Below are 19,347 nucleotides of genomic sequence, written 5' to 3'. Positions count from 1 at the left end.
GTTTCGTCCACAATGACTACTACGCTGTACCTCGGAATCAGCCCGAACCCAACGCTCACTTTGCACAAAAGCCTTTCTGCACGATTCTACTCAATGACACAAAACTGCCGTGCACGGACGCGCGAGCGACGGCACTTGCCTGAAACACGCACAAAGCTGGCGTCTCTACGAGCAACACCCACTCTCACCCGACTGTGGAAGCCTTTAATTACAGCGTGCTGGGCAAAACTCCCAACAAAGAGGGTGGGGGTGGGGAGGGGGCCTGGGACCCCCCGGGGGGCCCCCCAAAACCAGTCTTTGGCTAAACCCAGCCCGTCCCGCAAGGTGGTGTTTGTGCTCCAGCCACCGACTCGGCCTGAGTCCGCGATTACACGCGCCACCTACACCCCCGACTCCCCCCGCCAGGCTGGGAAGACGGGAGGCCGACAGCTCACGGGCCGCGGCGGCCGAGGGTGGGCGGGAGAACAATACGGAGCCGGGCCGGGCCGGCCGCGCGGGCGGTGCTGATGTGTCACAGCCGGGCGCACCGCGCGCGGGATCGGGGCGGGGGTGGGGTGCGCCCGGGAGGCGGCGGAGGGGAGCCCAGGGCACCCACCTCCGGGGCCCCCCCAGCCCCGCGGCGCCGGGTAAAGTACAGAGCCGGCTCGTAAACAACGGCGCTGGCGGCGGCGCGCGGGGCTGCCGACCGCTCGCCCCTCCCGGCGGACGCGGCCACTTCCAGGAACCCGAGCCCGCAGCCGCCCCCCGCGGGCCTCGCTCAGAGGCCCCCCGCGCCCCCCGCCCAGAACCAGAGAGCGGCCGCCCCGCGTCTCCCCCTCCGCCGCCTACCCCAGACCCGCCCGAAGACCCCCCTCACAGGCCGACGGCCCAGACCGCGCGCCGCCACCGCGCGCGGAACCCTCCCGGGGAAGGGCGCCCGGGACGGGCGAACCACTCACCACAGCCGAGGCGCGGCGCGGCCCGACTGACTGCGGCGAGCGAGCCCGACGGGCCGCGAGGGCAGCGATCAGGTGACTCACTCCCTCCCCGCGGCCGGCCGCCCCCTCCGCGCCCCACCCCTCCCTTTGCTCCGACGCCGCGGCGGCCGCCGCCCCGCCCCGCCCCGCCCCTCCCCTCCCCTCCCCCTCTCCCTCACTTTTCCCCTCCCCCTCTCCCTCCTGGCGCCTAAGCCCCGCCCAGACGCTTCACGAGGCCCCGCCCCGTCGCGCGAGGCCCCGCCCCCTAGGCCAGCCTCGCGAGGCCCCGCCCCTCCCGCTCCAGCGCGCCTAAACCCTGCCCTCCCGAAAAGCCCGCCCCACACGCTGGCCGGGAATCCCGGTTCTGCGGATTCCTGCGGCTCGCTCCCTGCTGCCCGAAGCCCACCCGACGGGAATGCAGGGAGGGGCCGCACGCGGGTACCGGGCAGGGCAAGCTAGTGCAGGCGATGGTGTCTTTGCAACCTCCGCGGGCGGCGCCCCTTTGCAGGGACAGCCCGCTGTCTGAAAGAAAAAAAACCACCTGAGGACCATCATCTCCTCCTTTCCTGCTTCAAGAGGAAAAGAAAAGCCTGATGGCCTGCTCGCTTGGAGTGTTGCCTGGACACCCGGAGTCGAGTGCCAGCGGACACCAGGACGGAAGACGAGCGCTGGCCCACGTCCCTCTCCCTAGACCAGACGCCATCAGAGGTAGATTCTGGCAGCACGCTCCTCTGCCTTCTTCTGGGTGTGGCGGGGGACCCGGGTTCTCAGGTATTTGAGCTTGCTGATAGGGATGCATCAAGCGCACCCAGGATTTTGTAGAAAGCATCTGGCAGCCCTGATGTCTGACAATGAAAACAACAGCGTCGGTTAGCAGGTGTCCCCTTTACGCCGTGGCTGCCAGGAAACTTGGAACCAGGTTCAGCGCTCCAGTGGTGTCAGCCAGCTCATCTCGGCCCCGGGTCAGGCATTCATCTCTTCTGTTGTTTATTCTGGTGTTTATCCAGTTGTCGGCTTTAAAATTAAGTTCCCAGTCTACTTAAGCATCTCTGCAGTTCAAAGCACTGGCTGTGGACAGAGACGCCCACCTGGCAAAAAGCCTACACTTCCCATCCAACGGGAGACCCGAGTGCCCTTTCACTGGGCCAGTCGATTGGAGGCCAGATCTTGGGATTTTTGCGATCAGCTTTTGATTCAGGTTGAAACACAGACACTGATGGTTGGACAGCATCATCACTAGGAGGTGAAGGCTCATTCTGGGGTACAGGAAGACAGCCCTGCACCTCCCGGTGCAAAAAAGGCTACCAAGTTAACAAAAGTCAGGTATTGTCACTAATGTGACAATTAATTGTCACAATTAATTATCACTAATGTGACAACTTCTAAGATTTAAAAAAGGCAAAAATAATTTTAAAAAATAAGCTATTAATATAAGGATATATTGTACAACACAGCCATATTTATTTTATGATGACAATAAATGAAGTATAACCTTTAAAAATTCTGACTACATTTGTACTCACAGACTGAGACTGAGACATTTGAGTTACATCCAAAATACACGAGAAAATGATGGGTGAAATGGTGTAGAGTCGAAGGGGGTGAAGTGATTGACTGTAACCTAGAATTTGGCCAGGAGGTGACATTTGCATTAAAGAATGGGACCCTACAAGCCAAGGAGGGAAGACTGTATGCAACAGTCTGAAGGTAGAAGGCAGATGCATTTCAGGCTGCCTGAGTCCGTGTGTGCGTGTGTGCTAAGTCACTGACTCTTTGCAACCCTATGGACTGTAGCCCACCAGGCTCCTCCATCCATGGGATTCCCCAGACACGAATACTGGAGTGGGTTGCTATCCTCTTCTCCAGGGGATCTTCCCAGTCCAGGGATCAAACCCGCATCTTTTATGTCTCCTGCATTGACAGGTGGGTTCTCTACCACTAGGGCCATCTGGAAAGTGTTTATTTAATATTGAAATGGAAAGTAAAGTGAAAGGAATGTAGCCTCCGACTTGGGATGTTCACAACTTCTAAGATTTAAAAAAGGCAAAAATAATTTTAAAAAAACTTAATATAAGGATATATTGTACAACACAGTCATATTTATTTTACAATAACAATAAATGAAATATAACCTTTAAAAATTCTGAGTCACTATATTGTTCACCTGTAACTTACACAAATATAATATTGTACATCAGCTATACTTCAGTTTTTTTAAAGGCAGTAATAGAGAAAGAAAGAAGACAATATTGGAGCAGAAGAACTTAATGTGACAGGAGCCAAACTGGTGAAATAGGTGCTACTGGAATACCAAATTTAATAGCAACCAAAGTGGAAATAGATGGGGAAACAGTGACAGACTTTATTTTGGGGGGCTCCAAAATCACTGCAGATGGTGACTGCAGCCAGGAAATTAAAAGATGTTTGTTCCTTGGAAGAAAAGCTATGACCAACCTAGAGAACGTTTTAAAAAGCAGAGACATTGCTTTGCCAAAAAGGTCCATCTAGTCAAAGCTATGGTATTTTCAGTAGTCATGTATGGATGTGAGAGTTGGACTATAAAGAAAGCTGAACACCGAAGAATTGATGCTTTTGAACTGTGGTATTGGAGAAGACTCTTGATAGTCCCTTGGACTGCAAGGAGATCAAACCACTCATTCCTAAAGGAAATCAGTCCTGAATATTCACTGGAAGGACTGATGCTGAAACTGAAGCTACAGTACTTTGGCCACCTGATGCGAAGAGTTGACTCATTGGAAAAGACCCTGATGCTGGGAAAGATTGAAGGCGGGAGGAGAAGGGGACGACAGAGGATAAGATGGTTGGGTGACATCATTGGCTCAATGGATATGAGTTTGAGTAAGCTCCAGGAGTTGGTGATGGACAGGGAAGCCTGGCATGCTGCAGTCCATGGGGTCACAAAGAGTCAGACACGACTGAGTGACTGAACTGAACTGACTGAACTGAAAGTGGCTCAGTGTAGGGTCTGAGTAGGGAAAAATTCTTGTGCCTCCAAAAACCAGTTGGGGATTAAAAATGGCAAAAACTCTTTTGTCACTCTCTCCATCAAGAGGGGAATTTGTTTTTCAACCATTTGGATCTGGACTGATGCTATAACTGCATAGCCAGGAGAACACTGCAGAAATGATGCTCTGTTCTTTCTGCGTTTAATCTTTGGATTGGCATCTCCCACTTTTTCTTTCTTGGGACCCTCCCTCTCAGACAAGTCAGCATGCTGTGACAAGCTCAGCATGGGACATGTGTACCCTCTCTAGTCAACTGCCCCCAGCAGAGCAACCAGCCAATTTGTTGTTGTTCAGTGGCTCAGTCGCGTCCGACACTTTGTGACCCCATGGGCTGCAGCACACCAGGCTTCCCTGTCCTTCACCATCTCCAGGAGTTTTCTGAAACTCATCACTTATGAGTCAGTGATGTTATCTAACCATCTCATGCTCTGTTGCCCCCTTCTCCTCCTGCCCTCAGTCTTTCCCAGTCAGGCTACTGTCCATGTCTCTCAACCAGCCAATATTTAGCATCAAATGTATCATGTGAGTGAGTCACCTTGGATGTTCTGTTCTAGACAAGTTTATACACGACTCCAACCCCAGCCAAAAACAAAACCAAAAAACTCCCAATGGAGTCTAATGAATTCATAAAAACATAAGATAATAAAATGATGGCTATTTTAAGCCACTAAGTCTTGGGGTGGTTTGGTTAAAGAAAATGCTTGGTAATGGAGTAGAGCATGAAAATGTAGTTAAATCTGTGAGAAAACCCACAAGGTCAGTGGTCAAGGCTGAGAGAAAAGTTCAGATAAATAAAACAGGAAATATGTAGAAGAGGCTCATTTTAAACCTGTGTCAAGCTCTTTGATGTGAGATAACACTTGAGATTCTCCTCAATTACAAATTAATTGTGGCTCAAAATGTCTTCAGTCTGCTGTGTTGATAGAATTAAGTAGAGAAATTGTTATTCTCTCAGAAGTTAATGCTAAAAATTGTTCTTCACGTATATATACATACACATATGTTGTTGTTGTCCAGTCACTAAGATGCATCCAGCTCTTGACACTCAATATTCCCTCTGCCTGTATAAAATGAAGAAAGTAAAAGTGGCTCAGCTGTGTCCGATTCTTTGCGACCCGACCCCATGGAGTGTAGCCCACCAGGTTCCTCTGTCCATGGGATTTCCCAGGCAAGAATGCTGGAGTGGGTTGCCATTTCCTTCTCCAGGATTTCTTCCTGAGCTGGGGATCAAACTCTTGTCCCCTGCATTGGCAGGCAGATTCTTTACCAGAGCCACCAGGGAAGCCCAACCTTTACCTAGAGCTACTGCCAAAGCCACATGATTCTAGGGCTGGTGCTAACCCTCCACCTTGGCTAGCCTCAGAGTGCATTGCTGTCCTTTTCCTATCTGTTTCCCGCCAGTCCCCAGATTTATTCACCAGGTCCAGTCTTGGGGATGACCAGAGTGAACATATTAAACACATACGAGGTAAGAATGTAACTGTCAAAAAGAGGAGCTCATCAAAACTGAAGCCAAGAAGAGGGGAGCCAAAGACGTAAATACAGGCAACATGTGCCAGCACTGGGGTGTGAGGGTGAAGGTGTGTCAGCCAAGGACGTGGTAACAGGTATCTCCTGCTTTTCAAAAATTCACTTTATACCACTTTGATTTTTACAGCATACTTGCATGAGTACTTAGTTTTACTAACCGAAAGAAATCTGAAGAGGGTTTTTATTTTTATGGAAAAAAGTGAAAATAGCATGCAGCTTTTGTTTCCCGGAGAAGGGCATGGCAACCCACTCCAGTATTCTTGCCTGGAAAATCCCACGCACAGAGGAGCCTGGCAGGCTGCAGTCCATGGGGTCGCGAAGAGTCAGACGCAACTGAGCGACTAACACTTGGTTTTGCAGTGAGCCTTTATAGAGGCAGGGCTTCCCTGGTGGCTCAGACGGCAAGCACTCTGCCTGCCATGCAGGATTTCCGGGTTCGATCCCTGGGTCTGGAAGATCCCCTGGAGAAGGGAACGGCTACCCACTCCAGTGTTCTTGCCTGGAGAATTCCACAGACAGAGGAACCTGGCAGACTGTATAGTTCATGGGGTCGCAAAGAGTCAGACATGACTGAGTGACTAACTCTTTTATTTTATAGAGGCAGCGCGCATCCTGAGCGCCAAGAGTGGTGCCACCCAGCTCATCCCCTGAGAACTGCACTCAGCATCTCAGTGTTAAGCTGCCACAGCTCTGAACTGTATCCAAGCATATGTGTTTTATCTCAATTTATTTTGAGCAATCATTAGCAATATGTATCCTAAGATAATCGCTTCTCGGCCTTTTGGCTAAGATCAAGTGTATATCCTAAGATAAATACTTTTTAACTTTATGCCATTTCAGCTTATGAACGCTTTCATAGGAACACTCTACTTTCTCAGAAGGTGAGGAGAACTGTATTTTATTCACAGGTACTGTTACCTACAGGTCGTGGGGAGGAGCTGAGGGCTACCGTGTCTTAGTTCCACTAGATTAGCCACCAAGGTCACCCCATTTACATCGCTATTTGATTTCATTCTAATGATTTACTTCACATATGCATCTGCCTACAAGGAGAGATTATTTGGTTAGTGAGCATCAACTGTTTCTATGTTTGCGTACAATATTCTCCTCGTAAACTAATAAATCATCTTTCTGGTTTTCTTCCTGCCTCTACAGCTTTGAGTGAGTGAGTTTTCAAAAGACAGAGAGTCAAGGAAAGGCGCAGAGTTCAGGTTTCTGATCTGCAAGTTTAGAAGCCTACTGAGTGTGACAAGGTAAAGCCCAGGGTGACCTGTCCCAGGTCCCCTACTTCACAGGAATTCTCTTTGTATTCATTGCTAGTGAGCTTTTGATCAGGGGCACTTTGTCCCCCTTTCACTTCCCTTTCCCTAAATCCCTGTTTGGCAGACACTAGTTGTCTACTCAATATCCATCGCCCCTTCTTCTTTCTATTCTGATTGAATGTGTGCCGAAAAACACTTGAAAACACTGCCCCAGACTCCCATAGCCATGTGACCTAGGTCTTGTCAACCAGATATAAGCGTATATACACTCAGTAGAAGTTCCAGGAAAGCACTTATTTTTCTGATAACAGAAAACCGTGTCAGCCAATGTGCAGTTTTGCCTTGTGCCCCCCATGCCTTGTGTGATTGGAGGTGGGGCTCTTTTCTTTCATCCCTGAAGATGAGAACCACACTCAAAAGATAGCAGACCAGGAAGCTAGTAAAAAGCTCAGGTCCTTGGCAGTTTTCTTGAGCAGCTGACCAGCCCTGGTTGTGGGGTTCAGTCTTCTTATCATACCAGAGAAAGAAAACCCTATTCAGTCAGGCTTGTAGAGTTGAGGGTCTATTCCATGAAGCCAAAGGCAGCCTTAACTGATAAGTTTTCTTAATTTCCAGGCTTTGCCAGGTCCCCCATATTATTCTGTTTAAAGCACATCCTGAGAACCCTGACGTCACATATCCTAAGTTATGTGAGAATGAATAAGTTGTTATGATCATATGCAAACTATGCATATGACCCCGAAAGCTAGCAAACAAATAGCAGTGAAGAGCAGTATGATCGTCTTGAGAGTACTAAAAGGACAAAAAACTGATTTCATTATGAAATTGCAAAGAGTATTATTATTGACTTCTGGATTGTCATATCGTCTTAGGTATAACTAGGTCACAAAAAAGAAAACAGAGATGCAGTTAAGTCAGTAAAAACACTCTGATAAAATTCCAGGAAATGGCTATTCTGAAACGTGGGACAGTTGCCAAAGAGGGGCAAAAAGGAAGTTAAAATCATTCAGAACAATGGATTTTAGCTCCTCAAAAACATTGGGAAGCATGAGGAATTGTATGGAATTATTTTGATAATTGAAACCCTTCCTCTTTTAATATGCCTTTTATAACTGAACCATCAAAGTCTGCATTGCAGTTAGACTACATGAATTGAAAGAGGCATATCAACTTACAGCAGCCAAAATAAAGAAATCCACATCTATGCCATGAAGCTGTAAGAATTAGGAGATGTTGAATCGCATTTAGTCAAACAAAATGTCTTTTCACACTAATAATATGAGAATTTTTTCCTAAGTAAAAGGAGGCTTTAGAATTAATATTAAGTTTAGAGTTCTAAAGGCATCGATTTAAACTGATGAGAACATTAAAAAAAATTGCCTCCTGGCTAAGTAAGATTTCCAGAAGAAACTCTATTGGGATGTGTTTTATATCCCTTAGGATGAGTGAGGAAGGGAAACCTAGAGCATATCTCTAATTAACTACATGTGCCCCATGGGTTTCCCAAAACAAGCTCTAATATAATTTAATTCTTTGTCCTTAGCAATAAGAAGTCAAGCATAAAACCATGTGCAAGCACCACATGATGTGCCATAGAAAGGAAGCAAAAATAAACATAGACTTTTTTTTATCATCTTTAATAGGCAAAATCCATACTTCTGTTACCAGATCCAGAGAGATCAAGTTTTGCCCTTTGTACTTCTCTATTTGGTGTCTGAAACCCCTTGGAGATTAATTCGGGGAGGATAAAGGTTTGGCACATTCACAAGTTCCCTGTTAAAGTAAAAATTGCTTCAAAGGACAAGTACAGCAAGCTGCCTTCAAGGACAATCACAATTACTCTAGTAAGAATAAACTTCTAAAAATACTCACGGTGTATGGGGTTCAAATGCATTTTGAAAGGAAAGTAGGAGTAAGTAGAAGAAAATTGGAAGCTATACCCGGGAGCCATGCCACTTAAAGAACTGTGATGCAGTCAGGAAAAGCAATAGAGGGGCATTGAATGCAAAATAGTAGGATACTGACAGAGACCAATTCAGAATTATGGCCAGGAGCTAGCACAGCTTTTGGGGACTAATGTTTCCTATTCAGTAAATAGGTACTGAACAGAGTTTTGCTAAGAGAATGCAGTGGTCATAGCAAACACCCTCTGCCAACAGCACAAGAGATGATTCTACACATGGACACCACCAGATAGTCAATACCAAACTCAAATTGATTATATTCTTTGTAGCCAAAGATGGAGAAGCTGTATACAGTCAGCAAAAACAAGACAGAGAGCTGACTGTGCCTCAGATCATGAACTCCTTATCGCAAAATTTAGACTTAAATTGAAGAAAGTAGGGAAAAACCATTAGACCATTCAGGTATGACCTAAATCAAATCCCTTATGATTATACAGTGGAAGTGACAAATAGATTCAAAGGATTAGATCGGATAGAGTGCCTAAAGTACTATGGACAGAGGTTCATGTTATTCTATAGGAGGCAGTGATCAACACCATCCCAAAGAAAAAGAAATGCAAAATGGTTGTCTGAGGAGGCCTTACAAATAGCTGAGAAAAAAAGAGAAGTGAAAGGCAAAGGGGAAAAGGAAAGATATATCTGTTTGAATGCAGAGTTCCAAAGAATAACAAGGAGAGATAAGAAAGCCTTCCTCGGTGATCATTGCAAAGAAATAGAGGGAAACAATAGAATGGGAAAGACTAGAGATCTCTTCAAGAAAATTAGAGATACCAAGGGAACATTTCATGCAAAGAGGAGCACAATAAAGGACAGAAATGGTATGGACCTGCAGAAGATATTAAGAAGAGGTGGCAAGAATACACAGAAGAACTATACAAAAAGATCTTCATGACCCAGATAGCCACGATGGTGCTGTGATCACTCACCTAAAGCCAGACATCCTGGAATGTGAAGTCAAGTAGGACTTAGGAAGTGTTACTATGAACACAGCTAGTGGAGATGATGGAATTCCAGTTGAGCTATTTCAAATCCTAAAGGATGATGCTGTGAAAGTGCTGCACTCAATATGCCACCAAATTTGGAAAACTCAGCAGTGGCCACAGGACTGAAATCCCAAAGACAGGCAATGCCAAAGAATGTTCAAACTACTGCACAGTTGCACTCATCTCACACACTAGCAAAGTAATGCTCAAAATTCTCCAAGCCAGGTTTCAACAGTACGTGAACCTGTGAACTCCCAGATGTTCAAACTACATTTAGAAAAGGCAAAGGAACCAGAGATCAAATTGCCAACATCCAAGGGATCATCAAAAAAGCAAGAGAGTTCCAGAAAAACATCTACTTCTGCTTTATTAACTGTGCCAAACTTTGATTTTATGGATCACAACAAACTGTGGAAAATTCTTCAAGAGATGGGAATACCAGACCACCTGACCTGCCTCCTGAGAAATGTGTATGCAAGTCAGGAAGCAACAGTTAGAACTGGACATGGAAAAACAGACTGGTTCTAAATGGGGAAAGGAGTACATCAAGGCTGTATATTATCACCCTGCTTATTTAACTTACATGCCGAGTACATCATGTAAAATGCTGGGCTGGATGAAGCACAAGGTGGAATCAAGATTGCTGGGAGAAATATCATTCACCTCAGATATGCAGATGACACCACCCTCATGGTAGAAAGTGAAGAAAAACTAAAGAGCCTCTTGATGAAAGTGAAAGTGGAGAGTGAAAAAGTTGACTTAAAGCTCAACATTCAGAAAACTAAGATCATGGCATCTAGTCCCATCACTTCATGGCAAATAGATGGGGAAACAATGGAAACAGTGAGACTTTATTTTCTTGGGCTTCAAAATCGCTGCAGATGGTGACTACAGCCATGAAATTAAAAGACGCTTGCTCCTTGGAAGAAAAACTATGACCAAGCTAGACAGCATATTAAAAAGCAGAGACATTACTTTGCCAACAAAGGTCCGTCTAGTCAAAGCTGTGGTTTTTCCAGTAGTCATGTAGGGATGTGAGAGTTGGACTATAAAGAAAGCTGAGCACCGAAGAATTGATGCTTTTGAACTATGGTGTTGGAGAAGACTCTTGAGAGTTCCTTGGACTGCAAGGAGATCCAACCAGTCCATTCTGAAGGGAATCAGTCCTGAATATTCATTGGAAGGACTGATGCTGAAGCTGACACTCCAATATTTTGGCCACCTGATTGGAAGAACTGACTCATTTGAAAATACCCTGATGCTGGGAAAGATTGCAGGCAGGAGAAGGGGATGACAGAGTATGAGATGGTTGGATGGCATCACTGACTCAATAGACATGAGTTTGAACAAGCCCCGGGATTTGGTGATGGACAGGGAGGCCTGGTGTGTGTCCATGGGGTCACAAAGAGTTGGACACGACTGAGCAACTGAACTGAACATGAATCCTTGTTTCAAGGTCTACTTCTGGGAAACCTGACCTAGGACCTAAGTGAAGGTGTTTTCTCTCTTATTCTGTAATAAATGCTTGGTAATTAGGTCAAGCTCTAAGTTTAAATCTTGCCTTACTACTTAGCTGTGCTGACTTCTATGTGTCTGCTTCCCATCTTTGAATGTTTTCAGTTTCAGTACTATTTCCTTTCTTCTTAACACTATCAGAACTTAGATTTTGAGTTGCCTAGTTAGAGGAACACACCAGTGGTTGTTGAATGCTAGGAAAGAGTACATTGATACGTTACTGAATTTAATCTTCATGACAATCAAAAGGGATCTGTTTGCCCACCCCTGTTTCATGATGAGGAATTTGAGGGTCAGAGAAGTAATTTATTTGTCCAGTATTACCCTGAATGAATATTTAAATGCAAAGAAGCTTATATGGAATGTAGAGTTTTTTTATAAAAAGATAAAACTCTGGTATGCATAACTATCACATTAAGGATATTTGCATGGAAATTCCCAAAAGTAGACTGTAATCAAAAGTTGACTTCCCTTTCAAGGATCTCTCTCCCAGTCTCACCTCCCCACTGCCTGACACCTCTACACACACAGGAGCTAAATAATGACTGTGTTGAATGAATAAGTATATGAATGAATCAACAAAGAACAAGGAGGTCACATATATTAAAGCTTTTACTGAACTGTAAAATTCAACTGACGGCCTTCTTGCTGCTGCAGAAAAAAACTCCATTTGTTAATTTAAAAAATATATCTAGGCGAGAACAAGATGACGGAGGAGGACGTGGAGTACATCTCTCCATGGACACATCAGGAATACACCTTCAGACTCAGAAGTGCATGCAGAACACCAGCTGAGAGCGGACAGGAGTACCTGGCCAGCGGAAGAGAATATAAGACCAACGCAAAACTCGGTAGGACGAAGGAACTACGGGAAAAAACAGAAGTGTTAGACGGACTGGACCTGCTCTTGGCGGGTGGGGGAACTGAACCAGGGGTCCGATCCCCACACCGGAGCAATTGTCTGACTCAGAAGAGAAACATTTAAGGCTGAGACAGAAAGAGCTGATCTGTGGCAGCCTAAATGGAATGAGAAGCAGACAGTCCTTCCACAGCCACACATAGCCCAGACAGAGATGCGGACCCCCTGGAAGGTGCAGCGGCTGGGAGCTGGAGTTTAGGGATTGTGGAGCAGTGTGAGGGCTGCTGTTGACTGCGGAGAGATGGATTGAGGGGATGTGAGGGAGGAGATCGTGGTGGGAAATGCTGGTGGAGGAAAGCCAGGCAGCCATGGAAGCAAGGTGATACTGCTGAGTTACCCATAGGGGCTGGAATCATCACCATAGCCTCTCTCTCCCCACACGCCAGCATTGGCAGCTGAACAATAGAGAGGCTGCCCCGACAAATGCCTGTCGCACTGAACTACAGAGTAGGACCCCACCCAGTGGGGCCCCTTTGTGTGCCTGACGTGTGGAACAACAGAGAAAGACCCCAGGCAAGGGAGCCCTCTAAGTGCCTGAACAGGCAGAGCTACAGAGAAAGACTGGCCAAAGAGGGTTTCTGATCGCCAGCTACAAGAGGCTTGAAAAAAGACTCTAATAGGGCCATAACTCTTGCGGTGGAGGCAGTCCATGTTCCTGCACACTTGGCACCACCAGGGTCCCTGAAAGCCAAGCAGCTGCACCACCTTCATACTCAACTCTCACTGGAGCAGAGCTGCCACAGGCAAAAAAAGTCTTGCATCTATGCACGCAGGGTCGCTTCAATCGTGTCCGACTCTTTGCACCCCTGTGGACTGTGGCCTGCCAGGCTTCTCTGTCAGGGAGGAGGGCTCTTCAGGCAAAACTGTTACAATATTGTAAAGTAATTAGCCCCCAACTAAAATAAATAAATTTATAAAAAAAAAAAAAAAGAATACTGGAGCATATTAGCCAATACTGGTTGTCATACCCTTCTAGAGCACTATATTTCCTGCTGCCCTAGCTGCCAATCCCCCTGAGTACCTGGTGCTGCCAGAATCCCTGTGAACCAAGTAGCTGCACCACCTCCACACTTGCCCTCACAGGGGCAAATCCAAGTCCTCCAGGGCAGCCTCAGGAGCAAACCTCAGTGGATGACCCACATGCAGAGGTGGAAATAAAACCACAGTTGAAACCCAGGGGCAGTGTGACTAAGGAAGAAGACCCAAAACCCTCCCACCAATTGTACAAACTGCAGAATAAATCCACATGATCAACTAGGGAGACTCTGTTTCTATGGAATATATAAAAGGCCATTGAGAGCTCCCACAAAAGAAAACGCAGTAGTTCAGATAGCAGTGGATATTGGAAGCTAGAACACAGAGGAGTAGGACCAGGTTAGAATCTGAGCTGCCCCCACAGCAGGTCCAGAGATCAGCACGGTGTTGGAGGTGAGGCGAGAGGTGAGGTGGACCGTGACTCACAGCGAGGGAAAGGACTCTGACAGCAGCAACTCAAGGAAAATATTTATTATTCTTACATTTTGACTTGTCCTGTAGATTCTTTTGGATTTTTTCTTTTTCTTTTTTTCCTTTTTTCCCCTCTTCTGTTGTAGCTGTTGATTTTATTGGCACTTTGAAAATAATTAAGCTTTTGAGATTTTTTTTTCCTTTTCTTTTTTTTTGTCTCAGTCACATTTTTTATTGTTGTTATAAACCTCTGCCTCTACGTTGGGCTTTTGCAGTTTTGTGGAGTTTGCCTTTTTTCTTCTTTTCTCATTTTTAATTTTTTTAATCTATTATTATTTTTTCTACACTTATTCCTTTGTTTCCTTTTCCTACTGTTCTTTTCCCCTGGAAGTTAATCTTTAATATATATAAATCTTCTCCACCTACCTCTATTTAACTTATCTATTCTTTCTTTTCTTTCTTCTTAACATATTTGTTAGTTCTATTTTCATTGCTTTATCCCCCAATTGGCACCTTGCTTTAATTTTGTTTTCCAGTTTGTGCTTTAGTTAGTTTTATACTGGTAGATATAATTTTTGGTTTCCTTTGTTCACTGGGCCAATCTATTGTACTTTATTTTTGTTGGGCTGTTTTGGTTTTGCTTATGGGTATATATGTATATGTATATATTTAGTCACACTTTTTATTGTTGTTATAAACCTCTGCATCTACATTGGGCTTTTGCAGTTCTGTGAAGTTTTCCTTTTTTATTTCTTCTTTCATTTTTTTCTTCTTTTCTCTTTTTTATAATTTTAACTTTTAATTATTTTAAACCTTTAATGTTTTTTCTACATTTATTCCTTTGTTTGCCTTTCCTACTGTTCCTTTCTTCTTACAGTTAATCTTTAATGTACATAAATCTTCATCTACCTCTATTTAACTTTACATATCTATTCTTACTTTCTTTTCTTTCTTTCATTTCCTCTCAGCATATTTGTTAGTTTTGATTTCAGTGCTTTATTCCCCACTTGGCACCTTGCTTTAGTTTTGTTTTCCAGTTTGTGCTTTAGTTAGTTTTTTTCTTAACTTGTAAATACAAGTTTTGATTTCCTTTGTTTGCTGGGTCAATCTATTGTACTTTATTTTTGTTGGACTGTTTTGACTTTGCCGTGTATATTCCATTATTTTAATTATTATTTGCCTGAAAAACAAGACCCATATATATGCTGTCTACACGAAACCCACTTCAGCTCTCAAGACTGAAAGTGAGAGGATAGAAAAATATATTCCATGCAAATGGGAAGCAAAAGAAAGCTGGGGTAGCAATCCTCGTATCAGACAAAATAGACCTTAAAGAAGATTACAAGAGATAAGGAAGGACACTACATAATGATCAAGGGATCAATCCAAGAGGAAGACATAACGATTGTGAATATCTATGCACCCAACATAGGAGCACCTCAATACCTAAGACAAACACTAACAGACATAAAAGGAGAAATTGACAGTAACACAGTAATTGTAGGAGACTTTAACACCTCACTCACACCAATGGACAGATCATCAAAACAGAACATTAATAAGGAAACAGAAGTCTTAAATCATACATTAGATGAGATGGATCTCATTGATATCTTCAGGACATTCCATCCAAATGCAGAAGAATACACTTTCTTCTCAAGTGCACATGGAATATTCTCCAGGATAGACCACATCTTGGGTCACAAACCAAACCTCAACAAATTTAAGAAAATTGAAATTGTATCAAGCATCCTCTACAACCACAATGTTATGAGACTAGATATCAATTACCAGGAAAAAAAACTGTAAAAAACACAAACATATGGAGATTAAAAAACACATTTCTAAATAACCAACAGGTTAGTGAAGAAATCAAAAGGGAAATCAAAAAATTTCTAGAAACAAATGACAATGAAAACATGACAACTCAAAACCTATGGGGTGCAGCAAATCAGTCCTAAGAGGAAAGTCTATAACAAAACAATCCTACCTCAAGAAACAAGAAAAACATCGAATAGACAACATAACTTTACACCTAAAACAACTGGAAAAAGAAGAACCAAAAAACCCCAAAATTGGTAGAAGGAAAGAAATCGTAAACATCCTAGCAGAAATAAATGAAAAAGAAATGAAAGAAACAATAGTAAAGATTAATAAAACTAAAAGCTGGTTCTTTGAGAAGATAAACAAAATTGACAAACCTTTAGCCAGACTCATCAAGAAAAAAGAGAGAAGAATCAAATGAACAAAATTAGAAAAGAAAACGGAGAGGTTACAACAGAAAATGCAGAAATACAAAGGATTATAAGAGACTATTATGAAACAACTATATGGCAATAAAATGGATAACCTGGAAGAAATGAAGAGACCCTTAGAAAAGTTAAATCTTCCAAGACTGAACCAGGAAGAAATAGAAATTATTTCTAGAATAACCCAACTACAAGCACTGAAACTGAAGCTGTGATCAAAAATCTCCCAAAAAACAAAAGTGCAGGACCAGATGGCTTCACTGGAGAATTCTATCAAACATTTAGAGAAGAGCTAATGCCTATCCTTCTAAAACTGTTTCAAAAAATTGCAGAGGAAGGAACACTTCCAAACTCATTCTACGAGGCCACCATCACCTTGATACCAAAACCAGACAAAGACAACACACAAAAAAAGAAAACTACAGGCCAATATCACTGGTGAACATAGATGCAAAAATCCTCAACAAAATTTTAGCAAACAGAATTCAGCAACACATCAAAAAGCTCACATACCATGATCAAGTTGGGTTTATTCCAGGCATTCAAGGATTCTTCAATACAAGCAAATAAATCAATGTTACACACCATATTAACAAATTGAAAGATAAAAAACATATGATAATCTCAATAGATGCAGAAAAAGCCTTTGACAAAATTCAGCACCCATTCATAATTAAAACTCTTCAAAATATGGACATAGAAGGAACCTACCTCAACATGGTAAAGACCATAAATGATAAGCCTACAGCAAACATTATTCTCAGTGGTGAAAAACTGAAAGCATTCCCCCTAAGATCATGGACAAAACAAGGGTGTCCACTTTCACCACTGTTATTCAGCCTAATTCTGGAAGTCCTAGCTACAGCAATTAGAGAAGAAAAAGAAATAAAAGGAATCCAGACTGGAAAAGAAGAAGTAAAGTTCTCACTGTTTGCAGATGACATGATACTGTACATAGAAAACCCTAAAGATATTATCAGAAAATTACTAACGCCAATCAGTGAATTTAGCAAAGTTGCAGGATACAAAATCAATACACAGAACTCACTTGCATTTCTATATACTAACAACGAAAAATCAGAAAGAGAAATTAAGGAATCAATCCCATTCACCATTGCAACAAAAACAATTAAATATCTAGGAATAAACTTACCTAAGAAGACAAAAGAACTGTACACATAAAATTGTAAGATACTGATGAAAGAAATCAAAGATGACATAAACAGATAGAGAGATATTCCATGTTCCTGGGTAGGAAGAATCATATTGTGAAAATGACTATACTACCAAATGCTGCTGCTGCTGCTGCTGCTAAGTCACTTCAGTCGTGTCCGACTCTGTGCAACCCCATAGACAGCAGCCCATGGGGGTTGCCCCGTCCCTGGGATTCTCCAGGCAAGAACACTGGAGTGGGTTGCCATTTCCCTCTCCAATGCATGAAAGTGAAAAGTGAAAGTGAAGTCGCTCAGTCGTGTCCGACTCTTAGCAACCCCCTGGACTGCAGCCCACCAGGCCCCTCCGTCCATGGGGTTTTCCGGGCAAGAGTACTGGAGTGGGGTGCCATTACCTTCTCTGAGAAACTATTGAAGAAGGCAGAAAATAAAATTCCATAGTGTAGTGGTCATCATGCTTGCCTAATTTGTGAGAAGTCCTCGGTTTGAAACCAAGTGGAAACAAGTGCTACTATTTAGGGCTTCCCTGGTGGCTCAGACGACAGAGGATGAGATGGTTGGATGGCATCACCGACTCGATGAACATGGGTTTGGGTAGACTCCGGGAGTTGGTGATGGACAGAGAGGCCTGGCGTGCTGCAATTCATGGGGTCGCAGAGAGTCGGACACGACTGAGCGACTGAACTGAACTGAACTGGTGGCTCAGACAGTAAAGAATCTGCCTGCAATGCGGGAGACCTGGGTTCAATCCCTGGGTTGGGAAGATCCCCTGGAGAAGGAAATGTAACCCACTCCAGTACTCTTGCCTGGAAAATTCCATGGATGGAGGAATTTGGTAGGCTACAGTCCATGGGGTCTCAAAGAGTCAGACACAACTGAGCAACTTCACTTTCACTTTCTTTTGACTAAATGGACCTTTGTGGGCAAAGTAATGTCTCTGCTTCTTAATATGCTGTCTAGATTGGTCCTAACTTTTCTTCCAAGGAGCAAGGGTCTTTTAATTTCATGGCTGCAGTCACTATCCACAGTGATTTTGGAGCCCAAGAAAATCAAGTCTGTCACTGTCTCCTTTGTTTCCCCATTATTTGCCATTAAGTGATGGAACCAGCTGCCATGATCTTCATTTTTTGAATGTAAAGTTTTAAGCCAGTGTTTGACTCTCCCCTTTCACCTTCATCACGAGGCTCTTTAATTCTTCACTTTCTGCCATAAGGGTGGTGTCATTTGCATATCTGAGGTTATTGACATTTCTCCCAGCAACCTTGATTCCATCTTGTGCTTCATCCAGCCCAGCATTTCACATGATATATTCTGCATAGAAGTTAAATAAGCAGGGTGACAATATACAGTTTTGACATACTCCTTTCCCAATTTGGAATCAATCAGTTCCATGTCCTGTTCTAACTGTTGCTTCTTGACCTGCATACAGACTTCTCAAGAGACAGATCAGGTGGTCTGGTATTCCCATCTCTTTAAGAATTTTTCACAGTTTGTTGTGATTCATACAGTCAAAGGCTTTAGCATCATCAGTGAAGCAGAAGTAGATGTTTTTTATGGAATTCTCTTGCTTTTTCGATGATCTAACAGATGTTGGCAATTTGATCTCTGGTTCCTCTGCTTTTCCTAAATCCAGTTTGTACATCTTGATGTTCTCAGTTCACTTACTGCTGAAACCTAGCTTGAAGGATTTTGAGCATTATTTTGCTAGCATGTGAAATAAGTGCAATTGTATGGTAGCTTGAGCATTCTTTGATATTGCCCTTCTTTGGGATTGAAATGAAAACTGACCTTCTCCATTCCTATGGCCACTGCTGAGTTTTCCAAATTTGCTGACATATTGAGTACAGCACTTGAACAGTATCATCTTTTGGGATTTGATATAGTTTAGCTGGAATTCCATCACATTCACTAGCCTTGTTTGAAGTGATGCTTCCTAAGGTCCACTTGACTTCATGCTCCAGAATGTCTGGCTCTAGGTGAGTGATAAACCATTGTGGTTATCTGAGTCATTAAGATCTTTTTTGTACAGTTTTTTTGTGTGTATTCTTGCCAGCTCTTCTTAATATCTTCTGCTTCTGTTAGGTCCATACATTTTCTGTCCTTTATTGTGCCTATCTTAGCATGAAGTATTCCCTTCAGTCAGTTCAGTCGCTCAGTCATGTCGACTCTTTGCAACCAATGTTACCTTGGTATCTCTAATTTTCTTGAAGAGATCGCAGTCTTCCCCATTCTATTGTTTTCCTCTATTTCTTTGCATTGTTCACTTAAAAAGGCTTTATTATCTCTCCTTGCTATTCTTTGGAACTCTGCACTCAGACGGGTGGA

General features: G+C 43.6%; 1 protein-coding gene and 1 pseudogene across 4 annotated transcripts in view; one reads left to right on the top strand and one right to left on the bottom strand.

Annotated features, from left to right (window-relative positions):
• BACH1 (BTB domain and CNC homolog 1) overlaps window positions 1-19,347 on the bottom strand; it is a 122,245-nt gene that overhangs the window by 83,359 nt on the left and 19,539 nt on the right. For 3 of the 4 annotated variants that reach the window (XR_014073341.1, XM_081557929.1, XM_081557902.1), the window contains exon 1: window positions 939-1,054. The gene's annotated coding sequence lies outside the window, so the exon portion shown is untranslated. Of the gene's footprint in view, window positions 1-938; window positions 1,055-4,978; window positions 5,044-19,347 lie in introns of those variants that run through there. The other variant, XM_081557909.1, reaches the window with a different exon arrangement.
• Window positions 6,278-6,409, top strand: LOC145540089 (U2 spliceosomal RNA; annotated as a pseudogene).

Source organism: Giraffa tippelskirchi, chromosome 2 (genome assembly GCF_054371585.1).
Source record: "Giraffa tippelskirchi isolate mGirTip1 chromosome 2, T2T-mGirTip1v1.2.pri, whole genome shotgun sequence".
NCBI classification, from domain to species: domain Eukaryota; kingdom Metazoa; phylum Chordata; class Mammalia; order Artiodactyla; family Giraffidae; genus Giraffa; species Giraffa tippelskirchi.
This window is presented reverse-complemented; position numbering and strand designations above follow the sequence as displayed.